Source organism: Phragmites australis, chromosome 9 (genome assembly GCF_958298935.1).
Source record: "Phragmites australis chromosome 9, lpPhrAust1.1, whole genome shotgun sequence".
Taxonomy (NCBI): domain Eukaryota; kingdom Viridiplantae; phylum Streptophyta; class Magnoliopsida; order Poales; family Poaceae; genus Phragmites; species Phragmites australis.
The window spans coordinates 14,936,756-14,950,925 of record NC_084929.1 but is presented as its reverse complement, the minus strand read 5'-3'; the positions used below and the strand labels follow the sequence as shown (position 1 = coordinate 14,950,925).

The 14,170-nt window shown below is 41.3% G+C and overlaps 1 pseudogene; it reads left to right on the top strand.

The window, feature by feature from the left end:
* The first annotated feature begins 381 nt into the window (after window positions 1–381).
* LOC133928013 (putative pentatricopeptide repeat-containing protein At5g08310, mitochondrial) lies at window positions 382–6,435 on the top strand (annotated as a pseudogene).
* Window positions 6,436–14,170: the final 7,735 nt, after the last annotated feature.

Sequence of the window (14,170 nt, the reverse complement as noted above, 5' to 3'; positions counted from 1 at the left end):
TTTTTCTAGATTACATGAGAAAATATTAAGTTTAAACAACCTCTTTTCTAGAATCCTGAAAACCCAAGAAGAATGTCTACAATTTTTAAAAATTCTCAAAACACGCATATCGATGAAGTGAGATAATACAACCATGTGAAGCTTCAAGATTCAATGCGATTTTGTTTGTAAGTGAAATGCAAGCAACGGAATGAAAGTGATGAAGCAGAACAAACACTACTCATCTTGATTTGTTTGGAGTTTTGCCAAATTTGCCCCACTTTCATCGTACCGCGCGGCTGGCAAGAACGTGACCCATCGCCGACTCCGGCCACCTCCCGCCTCCACTCCACAGCCCAATACGGCCAAGCTCGTCGGCCACTTCCGTGTCTCTCCGCTTAACCCTCGGCCGCACGCCCGCGTCTCTTTCCTCCTCCAGCCCTTCACTATCACCACCACCTCCCCACCCGCGCCCGAGCCGCCCCCTCCTCCCCGTCCTTCCTTGCCCACCACCTGCTCGACGAATTCTCCCGCCCGTGCGCCTCCCGCGACGCGGCCCGCCTCCGCCTCCTCGCAGCCCACCTCACCGCCCCCGCCGCGGAGCCCATCATCCTTCCCCTCCCCTCCTGGCGCCACGCGCTCGACTTCTTCCGCTAGCCGCCGAGCAGCCAGGCTCCCGCCACTCCTGCTATTCACTCAATGCCATGGTCTCCCTCCTCCCCCGCCACCAGCCTGCGCACCTCGAGCGCCTCGCCGCCGACGCACCGTGGGCCTACCCGACACCGCCGCCCGCGTCTTTGACCAGGCAAGAACTGCCCTCAGCCACACCCCGAACTCTTACTCATACAACTGCCTCCTCGACGCGCTCGCCAAGGCCGGCCGTGCAGACGACGCAGAGGCGAGGTTGCGCGAGATGGTGGCGAGGTACGGCGAGGACAGCGTCGGCAGGTACACGCTCACATCGCTCCTGCAGTGCTATTGCAACGCGTGCCGTCCTGATGAGGCGAACGCCGAGTTCCAGAGAATGAACGAGCGGGGAGCACGGGGTGGCGTTCAGCACGTGGGGAAAGGTGGAGGGCGCAGTTGAGCTGGTGGGGAGGATGGAGACTCTGGGAACGAAGCCAGGCGAGAAGACATTGAGCGTGCTAGTCTATGGGTTTGCCAAGCAAGGTAGGGTTGACATGGCCATGCTGATGTTTGACAAGATGGTCAGTTATAGATTCAGTATGTACAGTGTATTAATTGAGGGTGTGTGTCAGGGGAACGAGATCAGGAATGCAGTAAAATTGTTCGAGGAAATGAAGAGGAATGGGGTTGCTCCTGATGTCCGCTTGCTCAGAAGATAATTGAGGCTTTCTGTAGAGGGAGATTTTGCTATTGTTGGAAAGGTAGAAGCAGCTTATCAGCTGCTCGGCTCTATGTTGGGTGGTATTATGATCCTAGCATTATTAGGGATCCTAGCATTATTATGATCCTAACATTATTTGGGATCCTAGCATGATCCTAGCTCTATGTTAGGAGGGTAGCTAGACGGCTTCAGTTGTTAGGGGAGATAAATTAACTATAGACGTTGGAATATTTAGAGAGAGACTTGGATTAATTCTTCTTTAATTACAATAGATGTTATGTTATTCTTTATATAAGAGCTGGTCCTAACAATTTAAACTAACAAAGTTTCCTCTAAAACTAAATAATAGATCTTATCTCTAACTAATCTAATCCTTAACAACTAATCAAACTAAATTTATCACTAACCAATCCCATCACATGCTACAGTGCTGTGGATAATGTAATTCTTAGGCATAACACTTCACTCCTTGCAAGAAAGCTCGCCCTTGAACTAGTGTGATAGCTGTGAACAACGGGGACAATCCTAAAAGAGGAGTGAATTATGTCATTTATAAATTAATAGCTTTAAAAACTTCATAAGATAAATCTATCTCAATTACTATCTAAATGTGCTCTAGATTTATCTAATATGTCTACTCTATTGCTCAAAAGAATTGTAATCTACTATAGTAAGGTAAATTGTAAGTATGTAAATTTGAAAACATAAATAAGGTAGAGAGATAAACTCGACACAAAAAATTTTTATCCTGTGGTTTCGGTGGCACATAAGCTACCTCTAGTTCACGTTAAAGCTTCACAAAGGATATGCTCTCGGTCGTCAATTCTCTTCCGGTCACGGCTCTTAAGCTACCAAATCACCAAGACAAGGTCTCAAACACGATGAGCCATCAAGGCAATGTCTCACCACTAACATCTCTTCCGGTCATTTGTGCACCATCTTCACTTCAGAGCTTTAGTCACAAACACAAGAGCCTCCGTGTGCTCGCACAATCTTCTTGCCGCCGCTCCACAATAAGTCGGAGGGTCAATAAGTTACCGACGAGTCACAAAGACTCCAAGGTACCAGCGTACCTCTCGAAACACGGTTGGATCACTCCTTGATCCACTCTCGAGGTTGCAGCACCTAGCAACACTTCTCTCTAGGCCTATAAGCACTAATCACTCTCTAATGGTGTGCTTAATTGCTTTGGATAAACACTTTAAGCACTTTGATAGTTTGGATGTCTTCTCAAGTGTGTATGGGATTCTCTAGTCTGCAGCACCTTCAAATGGTTGAGTAGGTGAGTATTTATAGCCTCAAACTCGCCAACTAGCCATTGATCTAACGCTCAACTTTACTGTGAACACCGGATGATCCGGTGTAGACAGTGGTATATGCACCGAACCATCCGGTGTGTAAGACCTCATAAACTAGCCATTAGAACTCACTTAGAACCACTTCTGAACACCAGATTGTCCGGTGTATTCTTCACTTCCATCACCAGACTATCCGGTGAGTAAATTTGAGCCTGATCAAGCCAATCTCTTCACTTCTAAAAAATACTCTAGTGTTGTCATTCCTTCATCGCTGGACCTTCCGGTGTGTACAACACTATCTTCTGGGAATTCTCTAACACCAAATCATCCAGTGTACTTAACTTTAGTTTCCTTCGAAGATCAACCTTTCTGTTAAATACTTCAGTGTACACTGATTCTGATCACCAGACCTTCCAGCGAGTACAATCTCATTTCGACTCAGTTTTCCATCCTTCTCGAAAATGCTTCGGTCGGTACAAACTTCTCTGCACCGAACCATCTGGTGAGAACAATTTCTCTGAGACTTTTCTAATTCAATCAAATTTTATCCCGGCTTCAATGACTTCTTCATGTATTACATCCATGAGACTTACTAACATATATTCTTAACAAATATGTTAGTCCCAATGACTATATTATCATCTCTACTACTTAAAACGTTTGTTAATTTCCTTCTGTCGTGCGTGGTTTGCCCGTCCCTTTCCCTCCTGCGCGCGCCGTCCTGGGCCACAACCGTGTCCTCGGCCCGCTCTTCCGCGACTGCATCGCGCGGCACTCGTGCCCCTCTCTCGTGTTGAATCAATCCCTCCCTTCTTCTCTTCGCCAGCGCCTGAACTCGAATCTCGTCGATTCCATGCAAATACAAGGTCAAGAATTGCCAGTCAATTCTTGCGAAGATTGCGCGCTCAGTCATTGGAAACCACCGCTCAATCACCGGCCTCCCCCCGAAGCTCCAATCAGATGCCCCTCCTCCTTTGGCCTATAAAAGACACCTAGGAAATCTCCCCAAGCACCCCATCTCCCTCGATTGGAGTTCCCCCACGTTCTCGCTGCCCAAATCGCCGCCCGAGAGGTCCTAGTCATGCTCGCGCCATTGCCGCACCCGATCTTCACCTCTGGAGCTGCTCCGTCGTCACCAAAAGGCCCCAGGGCATTGTAAGCTCGTGAGAAGGCTCCCTGTGGCGATCTCGTTGACTATCGGCCATCAGAGCACCGTCGTCGGCACGCACCAACACTTGCCACCGCACTCATCCGCGCCAGCCCTCTGGGTGAAGCCCCGACGCCCACACGTCCTACAAATGGGTTCGTCGTCACCCGAGGATGCTCCTTTGCAGCTCGCTGTTGAATCCTGAGCGCGGTGGCGAGGTCTCCGCCCACGCCGATGAGCGCGGCGCTGTGGGAATCGCCGCCATCGTCTTCAAGTTGTCGGACCAAAGGTAGGACCCATCCCCGCCGTTGGATCTCACGTTTGCGGCCCAGATTAGACACCCCATACTGTTTCGCCTTGAATCGATCTCATCCGTCGGTCATCCTGCCTCGTCAGCATGCCACGACAGCGTTGCAATTTCTTTTTCTTTTTATATCTCTTTGGTGACGTCAACCTTGCACAATAAACCTTTTTCAAGTAGAGAAAAATAATTCCCGAAAATCCTAAATTCCAAAATAGGTTTTCTTTAATTATTAATTTTTTGAAAATTCTCTAATAAATTAGAAAAAGTGAATGTTTACCTCGGTAAAATAAATAAAATATTTTTTAATATTGTTAATTTATTATATAGGTTTTTCTTAATAAAAATAAATGATTTAATTTTCAATTTTTTTAGAAAACTAAAATAATTGTTTTAATGTGAAAATAGGTTTTCTAAAATGTTTTTAATTCTAGAAAATTGAGAAATAATTATGATAAATAATAAAATGAGTGTTTCTTTAGTAAAATAATTTTAAATAATCTATTTTAATTATTTTTAGTGTTTTTAATTCCGAAAATTCCTTTTTAATTCCTAAAAATTCCTAGAAAATACCATGAGCCTCCAAAAAATTCCAGGAAATTTCCTATGCCCTTCTTTAACCCTTTTCAAGCCATATACCCACCTTCGTAATTCCGATCTAATCGTTTTCTTTGCTAATAATTCACCAAAAAATGAAACATGAAGATTTTTGCACATTGCTTGAACTTATGTATCAATCAATTTTGTGTTGTCAAATTAATTGTTGTTTTATTGCAATGCATGTGTTTCACCCGTCAATTATTTTATCTCGTGAATTTTTTTTGCTCCTGTTACAACGTACGGGTATGTAACTAGTTAATTATTAAAATCACAATCTTGATCTAATAGAGTCATTTTCGCTATAATAGCTATGATGACATCCTTTGATAGCCCCATGTTAGGGCAACTTTTAGACTTGCCAGAACCAGGTGAGGTGCTGTTGTAGCCACATTGGGCATCGCCATGGCACCCAACATGTAGCCCGTAGTGGATGGGACCACCTAGTACGACACCACGGCCACCGCAAGTATAGCGGATGCCGGTCATTACTGTTCACCCGCAGGTGGTGATCGGACGGTTGGTGATGATGCTACAGCTAGTGTGCATATGTTTGATATCAGTGAAGATGTTAAGGTAAACTCAGATTCGTTTAACATTGTTGTGCGTGGCCTTTGTAAGGTTAAGAAGCTGGATGTGGCCTTATCTCTCACAAAAGATATGATTGACCTTGGTTTCAAAGGAAAGCTTTTGATGTTCAATGATTTGATACTTGAATCGTGCAATTTAGATAGACTGGATGAAGGATACGAAATATTTGACCAAATGATGAATCTTGGTTTCGAACCCTCAGAGTTCACATACCATTCATTATTTTACGGCGTTTTTAGGAGAAAGATCCAAGTGCTACTATTGATTTACTGAGGGAGATGTGGACAAATGGGCATACCCCGTGGATAAAGAACTGCACAGAGATGGTGCAACAGCTTTGCTTTAGTGGCAGGATAACAGAAGCCCTGGAGTTTTCTCGATGAAATGCTAAAAATGGGTTTCCTTCCTGACATTGTCACGTACTCTGCAGCCATGAACGGAATGTGTAAAACTCGAGAGTTAAACAATGCATTAGGGCTTTTCCGTGACATTTCTTCAAAGTATGATCTTCCTGATGTGGTGGCACACAACATCTTGATAAATGGATTTCGGAGATCAGGTACATTTGATGATGCACAAGAAATTATGGAAGAAATGTTGAACAAGGGTCTGTTTCCTTTAGTTGCAACCTTATGATTGATATTTGGTGCAAGTCTGGTAGGATTAAAAAAGCAATCGTTTTCTTAAATAAAATGAATGATGAAGAGAACCCTCCGACAGTACTTACATATACAAGCTTAATAGATGGATTCTGCAGTTCTGGAAGACCTGCCGAAGCGATTGTTTTGTGGTCAAATTGACTTGGAAAAAGGTTGTGCTATGAGATTGGATATACTGCTTTTGTAAATGGGTTGTGCAAGTGTCGCTGGGTAGAAACTGCACTGAACTACTATGAAGAGATGATGACAAAAGGTTTTGACTTAGATTTTTTTCTCTATTACATTTCATAAACTTTTTTATATCACATGGAAATGCAGTAAAGGTTGTGAGCTTTTAAAAGAAGTTTTCCAAAAAGACGAGATAGAGAGTAATGATTTGAAAATGGTAGTGTTAATAAATAAAGCAGTTGAAGAGCTATCTAAAGATGGAAGAAACTCTTCATATCAAGATACTTGTCCATAAAGGTTTACTTTCAAGGGCTCAAACCATGCACAACGAAGATGGAAGCAACTGAGATTTGTTGCTAGTATGAATGTTGGATGTTTTGCTAAATTCCTTGTCAACTGTGAGGTTCCAACTTCGGCAGGCTGTTCTTTGTTTTTGTCTACATGCTTCATGCAACTTGATGCGTGTTTGTCTGATCTTTCGAAGGTAATAAGATAAGTTGATTGATGGAGTTTTGACGTTGATGATCTAAAGGCTCTGACCAAGACAGATCGAGAACCCTCGCAACTACTACACCACTACTACATGGTTATCAATCGTGCCAAGACGTGATTCACCTCGCCAAGAAGACTTTTTCTACAATCGAATCAAGAACACAAGCAAGAACAGGTAAATGCAATCTGAATATTGCTAATTACCAATGAAGTGCTTGAGTTGGGGTTCTTCAAACCGACAAGCGGCAAAACTGTATAAAACAGAATAATCTAAGCAAAACTCAAGAGTAAACTATGACGGCTACTATGTATATATAGGAGGAACATGAGGAGGTCGACCTAGGATTATGCAGCCATGGAAAGAGGCGTGCACAACTTGGACTCCGACCCCAACACGATTACAAGACCCAACTAGGTCCAAAACGGTTGCATAACACCTTATTTCTTTGACTCTGAATAAACTATAAGGAATTTTTTGTCAAGCTCATATCCATTGGAAAGGGATCGTCATAAGCTTTCCAGAATGTCCAAGACTGCATAAAACGGACTTCATATGAGAGAGTTATGCCTATTTTGCTGATGTGTTGTCTTGCGTCTCGACCACAACCACGACTTCGATCATGACCAGAGCTCAGCATCGAGTCTGAGTAGACATGTCCTTCAAGGGTGATGTCTGTGTAAGGTTGTAGTGCTTCTCCCACGTTCTTAAGCAATAAAACATCACAAGAATTTAGTGGTAATCCATCTAAGGAAGCATGAATAGCAAGAAATGAGTTCACCTTGTGGATTAATTGTCACGCATGTGCTTTTGTAATTGGACCTTGAATGATTTGAGGAATATTAATAGTATTGATCGTATCTGAAGGAGCCATGGGCTCATCATCCTCCCCTACTTGAGTTGGAGTCGTCCTCGACTCAAGCCCATCTTGTTCTCCCAAGTATGGCTTGAAATCTAAAATGTTAAATGGGAATAACCTCAAAATCTATAGGTAGGTCTAATTTGTATGCATTGTCATTGATTTTCTTAATTATCTTAAATAGTCTATCAGCTCTAGATATCAATTTTAACTTTCTTAGTTCTAGAAACCTATCCTTCCTCAAATATAACCAAACTAAATCACCCGGTTCAAAATTTATTTCTTTCCTACCTTTACTTCCAGCAATCCTATACTTTTCAATCATACTCTCTATATTCTTTTTAGTGGTTTCATGTAACTTAAAAATAAATTCAGCATGTTTCTTAGCATCTAAATTAAGTCTTTCAAAAGTAGGCAAAGATAGTAAATCAACAAGAGCATGCGGATAAAATCCATACACTACTTGGAACGGATTTACCTTGTTGGTGGAGTGTACCGACCTATTGTAAGAAAATTCAATATGTGGTAAACACTCTTCCCACATCCTCAAATTCTTCTTTATAACTGCCCGTAACATGGTCAATAAGGTATGGTTGAAAACCTCTGTTTGACAATCGGTTTGGGGATGATACGTAGTAGAAAACAGTAGCTTCATCCCTAGTTTATTCCAAAGTGATCACCAAAAGTGACTCAAAAATTTTGTGTCACGATTCGAGACGATAGTATTAGACACTCCTTGTAGTCGAACGATTTCCTTGAAAAACAAATCAGCTATGTTTGTAGCATTATCGCTCTTGTGATAAGGTATAAAATGTGCCATTTAAAAAAAATGATCCACAATTAAAAATATGCTATCCCTCCCCCTCTTTGTCCTAGCCAATTCTAAAATAAAATCCATAGAAATATACTCCCAAAGTGCACTACGAACAGAAGGAGGCATGTAAAGACCATGTGGATTTAAGTGAGCTTTGCTTTATTGCAAGTGGTGCAATGTGACACGTAGAGCTCGACGTCACATCTCATCTTTGGCCAAATGAAATGAGTGACCAGCACATTTTCAGTCTTCTTTGCTCCAAAATGTTCCATCAATCCTCCTCCATACGCTTCCTGCAACAACAAAAGACGAACGGAGCTAGCTGGAATGCATAGCTTGTTAGCACGATAGAGCAATCTATCATTCAGCAGATATTTATTCCATATTTTCCCTTCTTTACAATGTTCAAGCACTTCTTTAAATTGTAAATTAGCAGCATACAAGTCTTTAATGGTCTCTAAACCAAAAATCTTATGATCAAGTTGAGATAACATGGTATAATACCTAGAAAGCGCATCAACAATCACATCGTCCTTTCCTTTCTTATGTTTTATAACATATGGAAAAGACTCAATAAATTCTACCCATTTAGTATGTTGTTTATTCAGTTTAGCTTGACTTCTAATATGTTTCAGTGATTCATGATCAGAATGTATAACAAATTTTTTGGGCCATAGATAATGTTGCCAAGTTTCAAGCATACGAACTAAAGCATACAATTCTTTATCATAAGTGGAATAATTCAAACTTGTCCTACTTAATTTCTCACCAAAATAAGCAACAAGTTTACCTTCTTGAATTAGCACATCTCCAATTCTAATCTCACTAGCATCACATTCTAGTTCAAAGGTCTTACCAAAATCAGGGAGTTGGAGCAATAGAGCATGTGTGAGCTTCTCTTTCAACAACTTGAATGCTTGTTCTTGTGTAGGTTCCCATTTGAAAACTACTTCTTTCTTTGTCAACTCGTTTAATGGAGCAGTAATGGTGCTGAAATCCCGAACAAATGACTGATAGAAACCTGCAAGACCATGAAAGCTTCTCACTTATGTAACAGTCTCAGGAGTTGGTCATCTCTTTATGGATTCGATTTTTGTTTCATCCACCTCTATTCCCTGTGGAGTAACAATATAGCCAAAAAAAGAGACTCGATCCGTGCAAAAGGTGCACTTTTCGAGGTTACCAAACAAACGTGCATCTCTCAAAGCGTTAAAAACAACACATAAGTGATCAAAATGTAGTTCATATGACTTGCTGTAAATCAAGATATCATCAAAGTATACCACTACAAATCTTTCAATGAAAGCACGTAAAACTTCGTTTATCAATCGCATGAAAGTACTAGGTGCATTAGTTAACCCAAAATGCATTACTAACCACTCATACAAACCAAATTTAGTTTTAAAAGCAGTTTTCCATTCATCTCCAAGTTTCATCTTAATTTGGTGGTATCCACTTCGCAAGTCAATTTTAGTGAAAATTATGGAACCACTCAACTCATCAAACATATCATCTAACCTGGGGATAGAGTGACGATATCTTATAGTAATATTATTGATGCCTCTACAATCAACACACATACGCCAACTACCATCTTTCTTATTAACCAAAAGAATGGAAACAACACAAGGACTAAGGTTTTCTCGTACATACCCACGATCCAATAGATCTTGGACTTATCGCTGAATTTCTTTAGTTTTTCCGGGTTGGTCCTATACGCAGCACGATTTGGCAAAGTTGCTCTTGGAACCAAATCAATTTGACGTTCAGTCCCTTGAATAGGTGGTAATCTCAGGGTACCTCAGGTTAAAATACATCCACAAACTCCTACAAAAGGTTAGCAATAGCAGGAGATAAGAGCTAGATATATCCTTCGGTGAAACTAAAGCATCTTTGCATATCAAAGCATAGCATGACAACTCATTATCACAAATTTCAGTAAGGTTAGATTTAGTAGCAAGCATAACACACCCTTTTAGTCTAATTCCATCGGACTCAGAAGTTGTTGTTGCTTTCTCCTTTTTGGGTGATTTTCAGATTCATTCACAAACTCCTTTCTCTTATTTTCAGCTATCTTTTGTTTATATTTCACAATTTCAGCAGGGGTTAAAGATAGAAAAGTTATTTACTTTCCTTTATGCATAAGAGTGTACTTATTACTTCTACCATGATGTGTTGCATTAGTATTAAACTCCCATAGTTATCCTAACAAAAGTGAACATGCTTGTGTGGGTACTATATCGAAATCAGCATAATCATGGTATGAACCAATAGAAAAATGCATTGTACCTATTTGCATTACCTTCACCTTACCGCTATTGTTGAACCACTAAATATGGTATGGATGAGGATGTGTTCTTGTCGGTAAAAAAAGCTTCTTGATCAAATCTGATCACCAAATTGTTGCAGCTTCGTCCATCAATAATGACGCGAACATGATAATCCTTGACTATGAGGAACATTGAAACAAATTGTGGCATTGTAGCTGTTCCGCTTGCTCCATTTGAGTGCTTAGCACTCGCTGCACAATGAGTGTCCTATAATTCTCCGTAGCAGCTGTACTCAATTCTTCCTCATTGTCGATATCCGTCTCATGTCGTCCTCATCACCTACATGGTTAGCTGCAAGTGCATATTCATCATCAACATCACTAGCACTTACATACTCACCATCTTCTGTTGCAATGTACGCTCGCTGACTTGGGCAAGGGCAATCTTTCATGACATGGCCCATTCCCTTGCATCAGTGGCATACAATCCCGGTCGATCGGCCTGTAGAAGCAACCGAAGAAGAGCTTTTGGCTGGACACTGCACACTTCCGGATTTGCTTACCTCGGGAGCGTGCGACAGTGTCGAAGGTACTGCTGAACATGCTCTACTCGAGAAAGGGGGCACCAGACCATGTAGCTGAACGTGGGGCTATTTTGACTTGTCTCGGTGTTGATTTTGAAGTGGTTGTACTTCCAAAATTGCTCCTTGGCCTCTGTTGTCGTCCCTGTAATTCTTTTTCTGCCAGACATGCAAATTAGAACAATCTAGGAACACTATTGTATTCTTTATAATCAACTATATCCTGAATTTCACACCTTAACCCTCCATAAAAAACGTGCCATTGCAGCCTCTTCATCCTCAATAACATCACAACGCAACATACTGATTTGTAGCTCCTGATAATATTCTTCTATGGATATATCATCTTGGTTTAAGCGCTACAATTTCTTACACAAATCATGTTTAAAAGAGGGTAGCACAAATATGTTATGCATAGCAACCTTTAAAGCATTCCATGTGGTAAACACTAATCCATCGATGCATACTCTATTCCACCAGATAATTACAAATTCTTTAAATTCACTAGTGGTTTGCCTAACTTTATGCACTTCAGGAACTAAATGAGCATTAAACTTCTGTTCAACCGTCATCTCCCAATCTAAATACTTTTCAGCACAATAAGCACCCGCAAAAGGTGGTATGGTAAACTTAACTTTAGCAAATGGATCATCATTAACATGTAGGTTATTTTGCTAAAAATTGTTATCTCCCATATTTTGATGGTTGAAGTTTAATCGATCTTGTTGTCTTGCATCAAAGGTGTCTTGTTCTTGCCTCAAAATTTTATCATCTGCGACAGACTCCTCTTGATGATGGTCTGCGCTATGAGGATCCATGCGCCCATGGTTTGGTGGCTGATTAACCACTTGATCAAAGCGTGTATTGAGCATGTCAATACTACCATTAAGTCATTGCAATGTAGTGTTTATCTCTGCAGGCTTCTTATCGAAGTTGTCAGTAATAGCTTGTCAATGATCATTTAACACCATTGTGAGTTCTTCCCTCAAAATACACTCCTATGCATCCGATGCTTCTCCTGCCATGGTTAGTCAAATATAGAAAAAAATGATAGATAAATTATCCATATCGACTACTAGGTGGTGGAGGAGGTAGAGTCACATACTCTCAAGCGTCTTACCACACTCTTACAAGTGTTCTTACCAATCACCACAGTTGGCACAACCGGTCACTGGTTCGTGATACTTATTGGGTACAAGTGAGGTAGTTGCAAGGGGAGAAGCTGTTCTGATCGAGAGAAGGTGTAGCTTGGACATGCAGTATTTAGTAGCAAGGAATAGTAATAATTGAAATCAGATTAGCAAAGCTGAATAAAAGTCCACAATACTCGTCACAGTTGTTGGTCCGAACGCGTTCCTAGAACTAGCTCAAAAAAGGCGAAAACTATAACAGACATAAGCACAAAGGAACAAAATTCACAATGCAAACTGATTCTCTCTTTTTTTAATTCTCACTCTTTTTTTGCACTCTTTCCTTCTTCTTCTTTTTTTTTTGCACTCTTTGCTTCTGGCTTGCTTTTCTTTTGTTTCCCTTTTTTTGCGAATGTCACACAAACTCAAAAACTCTTCTACTACTTTTTCTAAGACCAGTGAGGTATGTGGGTTACAAACTTTTTTCGGAGAGTAGGGGTATAAAGGTAATAAAAAGATACTCTCTCTCTCTCTCTGAACTTTGGCTACCTCTATTTTGGCTATGGATTGCTACTCAAACTTTGTCGCACAATGCTCGATATGAAGGGTGTATGGGGGTGTCTGAGAGAAGCTAGAAATAGATATACTGGACTGGACTGTGGAGGCAAAATTGAATGGATAGTCGGATCCGAAAGGATGGTTGAATCCAACTAGTGGTCGAATACGAAGAGGTGGTCGAAAATGACTAGTGATCGAACCCAAGTAGATGGTTGAAGCGACTAGTGGTAGAACCTGAGTAAATGATCAACTCGACTAGTGGTCGAACTCGAGTAGATGACTGAAGCGACTAGTGGTCGAACACAACGATGGTCGACTCGACTAGTGGTCAAACTCGAGTAGATGATTAAAGTGACTAGTGGTCGAACACGAATTAATGGTCGACTCGACTAATGGCCAAACTCGAGTAGATGGTTAAAGCGACTAGTGGTCGAACATGACTTGATGATCGACTCGACTAGTGATAGAACTCGAGTAGATGGTTAAAGCAATTAGTGGTCGAACACGACTTGATGGTCGACTCGACTAGTGGTTGAACTCCAGTAGATAGTTAAAGTGACTAGTGGTCGAACACGAGTTGATGATCGACTCGACTAGAGACACAATCTCGACTATAGCAAACAAGGCCAGGCTGGGATACCCGACGACTATAACAGCGAAGACTCGACACTAGAAATTAGAACACGATGACCAAGACCAGCAACAAAGACACCGACAATGGACTCGAACTCAACAATGCGAAAACTAAAAATAAAATTGCAAAAAGGCACAAAGTGGTTTGGACAGCGGAAAACTAAGATCTAAATCTTTTTTGTGGGGCAATTTTCTAGACTATAAGTAATGGAACTCGACAAAACAAAAGGGATAACTGAGATTACCTAACGGGCAATCGAGGCTCTGATATCACTTGATGCGCATTTGCCCGATCTTCCGAAGGTAATAAGATAAGTCGATTGGTGGAGTTTCGACATTGATGATCCAAAGGCTCTCACCAAGACAGATCGAGAACTCTCGCAACCACTACACCACTACTCTATGGTTATCAATCGTGCCAAGGCGTGGTTGACCTCGCTAAGAAGGCCTTTCCTGCAAGTAAATCGAGAACACAAGAAAGAATAGGTAGATGCAATTTGAATATTGCTAATTACCAATGAAGTGCTCGAGTTGGGGTTCTACAAACCGAACAAGCAGCGAAACTATATAAAACAGAATAATTTCAGCAAAACCCAAGAATAAACTATGATGGCTACTGTGTATATATAGGAGGGGTATGAGAAGATCGACCTAGGATTGTGCAGCTGTGGAAAGAGGTGTGCACAATCTGGACTCCGACCCAACACGATTACAAGACCCAACTAGATCCAAAATGGTGGTGTAGCAT